At 44.1% G+C, this 7,430-nt stretch overlaps 1 long non-coding RNA gene across 1 annotated transcript; it reads right to left on the reverse strand.

Annotated features, from left to right (window-relative positions):
- Positions 1–1,288: 1,288 nt before the first annotated feature.
- On the reverse strand, positions 1,289–2,032 carry LOC120686932. Its single transcript, XR_005680447.1, has 2 exons — positions 1,502–2,032; positions 1,289–1,389 (listed from the first exon to the last, which is right to left on the reverse strand). It is a non-coding gene; the product is annotated as an uncharacterized LOC120686932 (long non-coding RNA).
- Between the last annotated feature and the right edge of the window lie 5,398 nt (positions 2,033–7,430).

Consider the following 7,430-nt stretch of genomic DNA (forward strand, 5'->3'; position numbering starts at 1 on the left):
CGCGATCAACTCATACCAGAGGAAAAGATTTTGGCGATTCAAGAACAATTGTCCGGATTTATTGTTGAGCAAGTTCTTGATCCAAAAGGCGAATTCTACTATGATGGACACTCTAATATTGACAATCGCAACAAATATGATAATATACGCATATATGTGTAATTAAGAACGAATATAACTATGTATATATATATATCTATATATATATATGTGTGTATGTATGTATTATATATCTATTTATGAGTATGTATGTATTATATATATAAGCCCTCCAATAATATATATGTATATATATATATATGTTTATATAATATTGGTCCTAGACATTTTCATATGTAAAGAAATTCACACATATAGATATGTGTATACATATATATATATATATAAGTGAATTATTTTATATATGAAAACTATCTAGGACATATATTATATAAGTAACTATATATATATATGTATATATTAGTGGAGATCATACACACTGAATTCCAATACATAAGTTTAATTGAAATACAAAAGTATAATTGAAATAGGAAAATAATTGAGAAAAGGAAAGCAGGGAAAAAAGGGTGCGCCAGCCACGTGGCGCTGGCAGCCCCTTTTGTCCGGGTTGGTGTTACCAACCGGGACCAAAGGATTCTTTTTGTCCCGGTTGCCAGATCCGGGACAAAAGGATCCTCTTTTGTTCCGGCCTGGCGGTCCCGGTTAGGAAATCGGGACAAAAGAGGTTTCCCAACCGGGATAAATTAGCATTTATGTAGTAGTGAGAGTCAATTCTTACTAGAGTCATGCATACTTTGACTATTAACAAATTTCTTTAGCATACCACTATTCTCTGCTACACTCAGTTGCTGCACAGAGTGTAGCAGAGATGCGGATGTTGCGGTGGTTTTGCGGGCACACAAGGAGGGATAGAGTCCGGAACGAAGTTATTCGGGATAGGGTCGGGGTGGCACCAATTGAGGAGAAACTTACTCAGCATCGGCTGAGATGGTTTGGACATGTCCAACGAAGGCCTCCTGAGGCGCCGGTGCGTAATGGGATCCTCGAGCTAGTCGATAATGTAAAGAGGGGTAGAGGTAGACCTAAACTGACGTGGGATGAGTCGGTTAAGAGAGACCTTAAGGATTGGAACATCTCTAAAGAGATAGCTTTAGATAGGAGCGCTTGGAGACTAGCTATCAATGTGCCTGAATCTTGAACTTATTTCTTTCGGGTTTCATCTCTAGCCTACCCCAACTTGCTTGGGAAAAAAGGCTATGTTGTTGTTGTTGTATTTCAGAGACAAGGCTAGAACAGAATCATCAAATGAAATAATTGTGCATCCACCGTATGAAATATAACCTCTTGTTCCCTTTCCCTCTAATAGACAAGTAAAGGGTCAATGTATTCCTGTTGTGAAACATAAGAAACCATGATGAAAGTCTCGCCAGAATCATATGATTTCCTGTCAAATCTTTACTCGGTCACCTAAGAGAAATTAACACCACACAAAGATTCGTACCATATGGTGCTGAGGTAAACGTTCTTGGCAGGAACGCATCCGGTCTCATCGAGCGTGTGATGGAGGACACAGACTTGCGTCCGGCTCGGCGGCGTTGCCGATGAGGGGCAAGAACTCAGCGTATGTCGCCGCCTCACCGGCACCAGACAACCAAATCCGCATCAGGCTTGCTGCCGACAGCACTCCGCTTGGTCGGCGCTGGTGACGCAGGGGAGATCTGCAGGAACTCGATGCTGAACGTGAGCTTCCGGATCTGACTTGGATGGGGAGCATACTACAGGCCGGCATGGACTGGACCTCGAAGGAGGTCAGGTAGCGAGGAGGGGAGACATAGATAGCGACGGCGGCGGCTAAGGCTAGGGATCGATGGAGTGGTGGCGGCGGCGGCTGAGGCTAGGGATCCATGGAGCGGCGGCGGCCTGGGTCTCTGTGAGGAGCAGGGTGGAGAGAAGAGGATAAAATTTGGGTGAGCAGCAGGTTCCCGTCATTTTTTTTTTGTGGGTGCGGGGTTGGTGCGGGGCTGCGGGTTGTGCCTCCTGACGTTCGGCATTTACCGTCAGGAGCCTCCCATTTCCGGTCGTGATCAACAATTACTTGTCTTGGATTCTTAAGAAATAATATAAAGATATCATGCCTTCTGTGAGTTCTGTCATACACAATTTATATGATGTGACAACCTTGATCAGTGATATGATACAATGCACTGGGATCAGCCTTTGCAATTACTTTGTATACTCTTTCACCTATATTAATATTTCCACTTTATACATCACATCTCCATATGTTTTTGACATGTTTGAATTATGATTTTAACTTGAAAACGGTTATTCTCATTGCTTTCTACATAATGTATATATGGTCTGTATTTGTCAAATACATCATGCATGTATAATTTAATTTAGTATTTTCTATATAAATAATGAGATAAATGGGTATTTCCGAAGCATATTTTGAACGAACACGCATGCAAGATTTTTGAGAACGATGGTTGTAGACTTGGTAGCCTTTGCGTGGGCCCGGGCCTCGTAGCATTGGCATTATTTCACCCTGTCGAAAATGAAGCATGTACTCCTCCTCGTCACCTTCACGAGCAAGCGATATACAATTATTTTGATGTGCTAACTGATGATGAGTGCGTTTACTGATGCCTGATGGTGATGGTCATCGTCTGGTCCGCTAGCTTCGTGCCCTGCTTTTGCAGGGCAAAGTGGGGATTTTTTATTTACTTATTTTAATATAATATTTTATTAATAATTCGTGTGGATCTAAATTTCTAAAAGCATCTCCAGCAGATTACTCATATCACATATCCAAAATATATTCTCTCTCTATTACCAATAACTATTTTTGTGTTTTAGGTAATAGTTGTTGCAGCAGACTACTAAAATGCAATCACCAAAAATAGGGTGGAAAAAAAAACCCCTACATCTAGGAGAGAGGGAGGTGTGTTTTGGTGATTACCAAAAATTTATAGGTAATGGGGATTGGATTGGTAATCTGCTGGAGCACCTTCATCACTAAAATATTAATTTTTTTAGTATTAGGGAGAGAGATGAGTAATATGTCGGAGATGCTATAAAAAGTAGCACTTTTGGTCACGGCACAACACATGGTGCAACTCGATGAAGGGTCACGTCACATATTTTTGTGCGATCGACCTACCATGCTGGCACATGTGCGTCCGCACCTGGCAAGGCTGAGTCGCTCCATGCTCTGTGGCACCACACAGCTTAATACATGCCCACCTAGCTGTAGATTTGGCCCAACAAACTCTCCATCTCCGCGGCTTTTTTATTTTTATATTTTTTAAAAACATTTTTTACAAAAATATATTTTCGGTTTCACATTTTACAGTTTTATACCCCTACCGCCCGGAAGGGGGGCGGCAGGGATCTACATGTAAATAAATATATTTTTTTTTGCACGGAGGCCCCTGGCGGGAGCCTGCCGCCCCCCTGCCGGGCGGTAGGCACCTGCCGCCCGTTGGAGGGGCGGCAAGCAGCCCGCCCGCCCGGTAGGGGGGCGGCAGGCTCCCCCCAAATATAAAAGCTGAGCCCCTTCCCTCGCACCCTCATTTCCTGCACACGAGATCCAGAGTGGGGAGAGGGAGAGAGGAGGGGTGAGGGAGGTAATTCCACCGGCGAAGCCCTGCCAGATTTTGGATCCGAACCGCAGGTAACCAATCTAGACCGATCAATTTACTTCACAATCTAGACCAATCAACACCATAACACATATGATACACATCATGTCATTTCTTGGAGGCCATAGTTCGGGGGGGGGGCATGAAGTCATCTAGGTCGTCATCCCAGTTAACAGAATTTGGTGCTGGAGATGGTGCAGTTTGACTTGATGAACTTCTTGACTTTCCCTTTCTCTCTTTCATGGTTCTACTTTCATGTACAGGAGGAGGAACATCAGGTCTTGGAGGCCATGGTTTGGGGGGCATGAAGTCATCTAGGTCGTCATCCCAGTTAACAGAACTTGGTGCCGGAGGTGGTGCAGTTTGACTTGACGAACCTCCGGTTCTATGTGATTGCGGAGGCCAAGTACTATCACCCGAAGATCTTCCACGCCTCCTTCGTCTTGTTTGCGGCATGAGTCCACCGAAGATACATACCAATTTACGAAAATTTGGTATTGATTTGTTAATCGCCTCCGTGTCCTCGGGGTAATCTTTGCATATAATTACACAACAATTTTAAAATTTACGGAATATGGATTATAAATGACTATAGATATTAGATCCGAATGATAGTTACCTTAATGTGCATCTCATACACCTATGACCGCATCCATATCGTAGAAGTACTTTGTACGAAACCAATAACATTAGGAAGATTAGCTAGTTCACATACCCTCATATACATCTTACGGCGTTCTAGCAGGTGTCCCTTTACATCTTGCGTTGTAATACCTCGAAACAATGTGAAATCTTTAAACTCTACTAATTTGGACAACACCATCTCTATCGTACCATCCGCTAATGGATCCAACTTCTTACTGATTACAAGATGTGTGATGATCTCAAGAATTATACTAGAATTGGAAGCTACTGGAGGACCACCACCACTGTTCTCCCTGAGTCCCTTGCATCTACTGATGCAGTGACTGAAGGATGGCGATTTCATCAGTACGAGGAATTTGACGGCAACGACGGCTTCTTCTGATAGGTAGAGTTTGTGAGAGATAGAGAGAGATTGGCTCAGGCTAGCAACCGAGCAGAGAAGCCACTGAAACTCTGACGAAAGCAATATGTAATCCTTTCAGTAATTCCATTACATCCCTTTTTTTATTTGATCCCCAAATCAGCCATGATCTCAGAACTCAGCGCCTAATTGAGTGTCATGACCTCTACTTCCCCTTCGGCCCAGAAGAAGCATAAGACCACAACATCAACTAAATGAGCCCGGAATCCCAACCATAAGTACTTCGGCCCAGATTGGCTACGGAGCTGAGAGGCAGCTACACGGAAGCTGGAAGGATAAAGGAGGACTTCTTGGGAGGGAAGATAGGCAGGAACTTGCTGTAGCTGGTGGCAGGCTTTGGCTTGAAGAACTCCTTGTTCTTGTTAGATTCAGAACCAATTCCTTGTAATAGCCACTTAAACTGAGTTCCTGCAATCTATATCAACTGGTAATGTAACATTTGGTATTAGAGCCACTTTCGATCCTGGCGGAAATTCCCGGTTATCTGCTGCGTCCGCAGTATCAAACGCGCGAGCAGAAGAAGATGGCGGCTATGGAACACCAGATCACCGAGCTCAAGGAGTTGTTGAAGGAGATGCAAGCCTCGAACACCTCCATCAAGAAGGCGCTGGAGGAGAGCACAGAAGCACTGAAGTCTCTTCCTGGAAGGCCAGTGTCTACTCCATGGTCGGTGACCTTCAGGCCAGCGTCAAGGATCTCCACAACAAGATCGAGCGGATCGACTTGATGCAATCGAAGCTGGATCCGTCACGCAAGGTCTTCGACATTGAGCACATCGATCTCACGAAGTCGGCTGCCACTCATTTGGCAGCGTCCTCTCCGGAGGCGACTTCAGGGCAACCTGGCCACGGCTCTAATTTTTTTCACCGGGGGTCTGGACACGGGGTGGTTACCACCTTTATGCCGCCTCAGTGTTGGCGCAAATCTATGGCCAACACACGAACGCGCTTGATCGCGCAGCGAGCGACGGCCCAATTGCAGCGTCGATGCTCAGACCGGTCGGGGTAACCGGTCAGACCGGTTTGCCGGTGTAGAACAGTGAAGTCCGACAACGCTCACCCAGGAGAGACCCTGTCAGGGCATGCGCACGCAGGGTTATTCTAGGATCGGCAGGCCACCTAGAACGCCTTCGGACGTCGCGAAGACGCAAGAAGAACAGCAGATGGGGGTTGGAAGAGCTAGGGTTTGAGGAAGACGAAAAACAATGCAAAGTAATGAAAAGTAATACTTTGATATGTTTTTGATCGATGGATATTTTCTCAATCGGCCGTAACCCTTTATATTTATAGGGTGGGATGGATTTATCCCGTAAGGAATCCTTTTTACAGATCTGGATCTACAAAAATTCTAGTTCTACTCGGACTCCTCTTAGACCGGTCAGACCGGTCGGGCTCCTGCCGGACAGGCCATAGCACCAGACCGGTCAGACCACTTGGTCGGACCGGTCACGACCAATTTTGATCGTCAACATATGCCCCCTTATTTTTTTGGTAAGGCTTGCTTGCCAAAAAACAACCTTCTGGACCAAAATTGTCTAAGGACGATGAAAAACATGCATTGGCCATATTTTGTTCTAAAGGCGATAAACTCTATCGGCCATATCTTACTTCTTCTTCAAGCTGACGATGAAACAACTCGCTTAAGCCTCCAAAACTGCTTCACGGTTGCTGACCTTGCTGGCTTAATCTCCACTTGTTGTTCCATGGACTCCTTCTTGCGCATCTGTTGCAGCCTTCTCTTTTGGGTATGAGACAAGCCTGAAGGGCACCACTTCGGCTGTAAATATTTTTAGTCTTGCTTTGCACCTTTCTCATCCACTTTGCTGCAATCAATATCCCGTTTGACCATATTGTTGCTACAAACAACCGGTCTTTGTGGTAAAGCATAATTTGGATACATAGGAGGATATTGAATATAATATGATTGTATATGAATCCTACTATAATCCATGAAAAAGCAGTACCAGATAATGACAAAAGGAACATTCTAAATTTTAAATGATCAAGACTATCATAGATTCCCATTTGTGCATTGAACTGACTAACATGCTCCCATATAATTCTACTATCCTCCCCAGTGAATTTAATAAATTTTGGCACCTTGAAATTCGGAGTATATGGTATGGAATCAAAACTCTCAGGATAAGATTTTTGACACACGAGAGTTTTATCCTTAAGCTCTATGCCAAAAGACTCTTTAAACATAACAGCCAAATCTTTCTTATGTTTCTCAAGTATTTGATTAAAATAAGAATTATTTGGCCTTTGAACATTGGTACTAGAACTATTCGGCATTTGCGGTGCATGATTCGGCTGTGTATATGGTGTTTGGTGCGAATAACCATTGTTTGGCATTGCACCATATGAATAGCTCGAACTTTGGGGAGGCATAGTATATGGATTATATGTCATAGTGGCGTATGGAGGAACACAATAACCAGTAAATCCATTTGTTCAGCTAAAATCAGTCTGAATAGGAGGTATACTAGCAATTGGTTTAGGAGACGATTGATACGCCACCAGATCACCAGGACCGGTCTGACCGGTCGGGAAACCGGTCTGACCGCTCCACTCGCATTGTACTGCTCTAGAGGTTTCTGACCATCATAAAAGTTCATCGGCATGCCATACTGCGGTGCACGTGTTGCCGATGACTCAGGAGGCATAGTATGATTTTGAAAAGTACCAGCAACACTAGACATAGGAGCACTACTATCATTG

Source organism: Panicum virgatum, chromosome 8N (genome assembly GCF_016808335.1).
Source record: "Panicum virgatum strain AP13 chromosome 8N, P.virgatum_v5, whole genome shotgun sequence".
Taxonomy (NCBI): Eukaryota; Viridiplantae; Streptophyta; class Magnoliopsida; order Poales; family Poaceae; genus Panicum; species Panicum virgatum.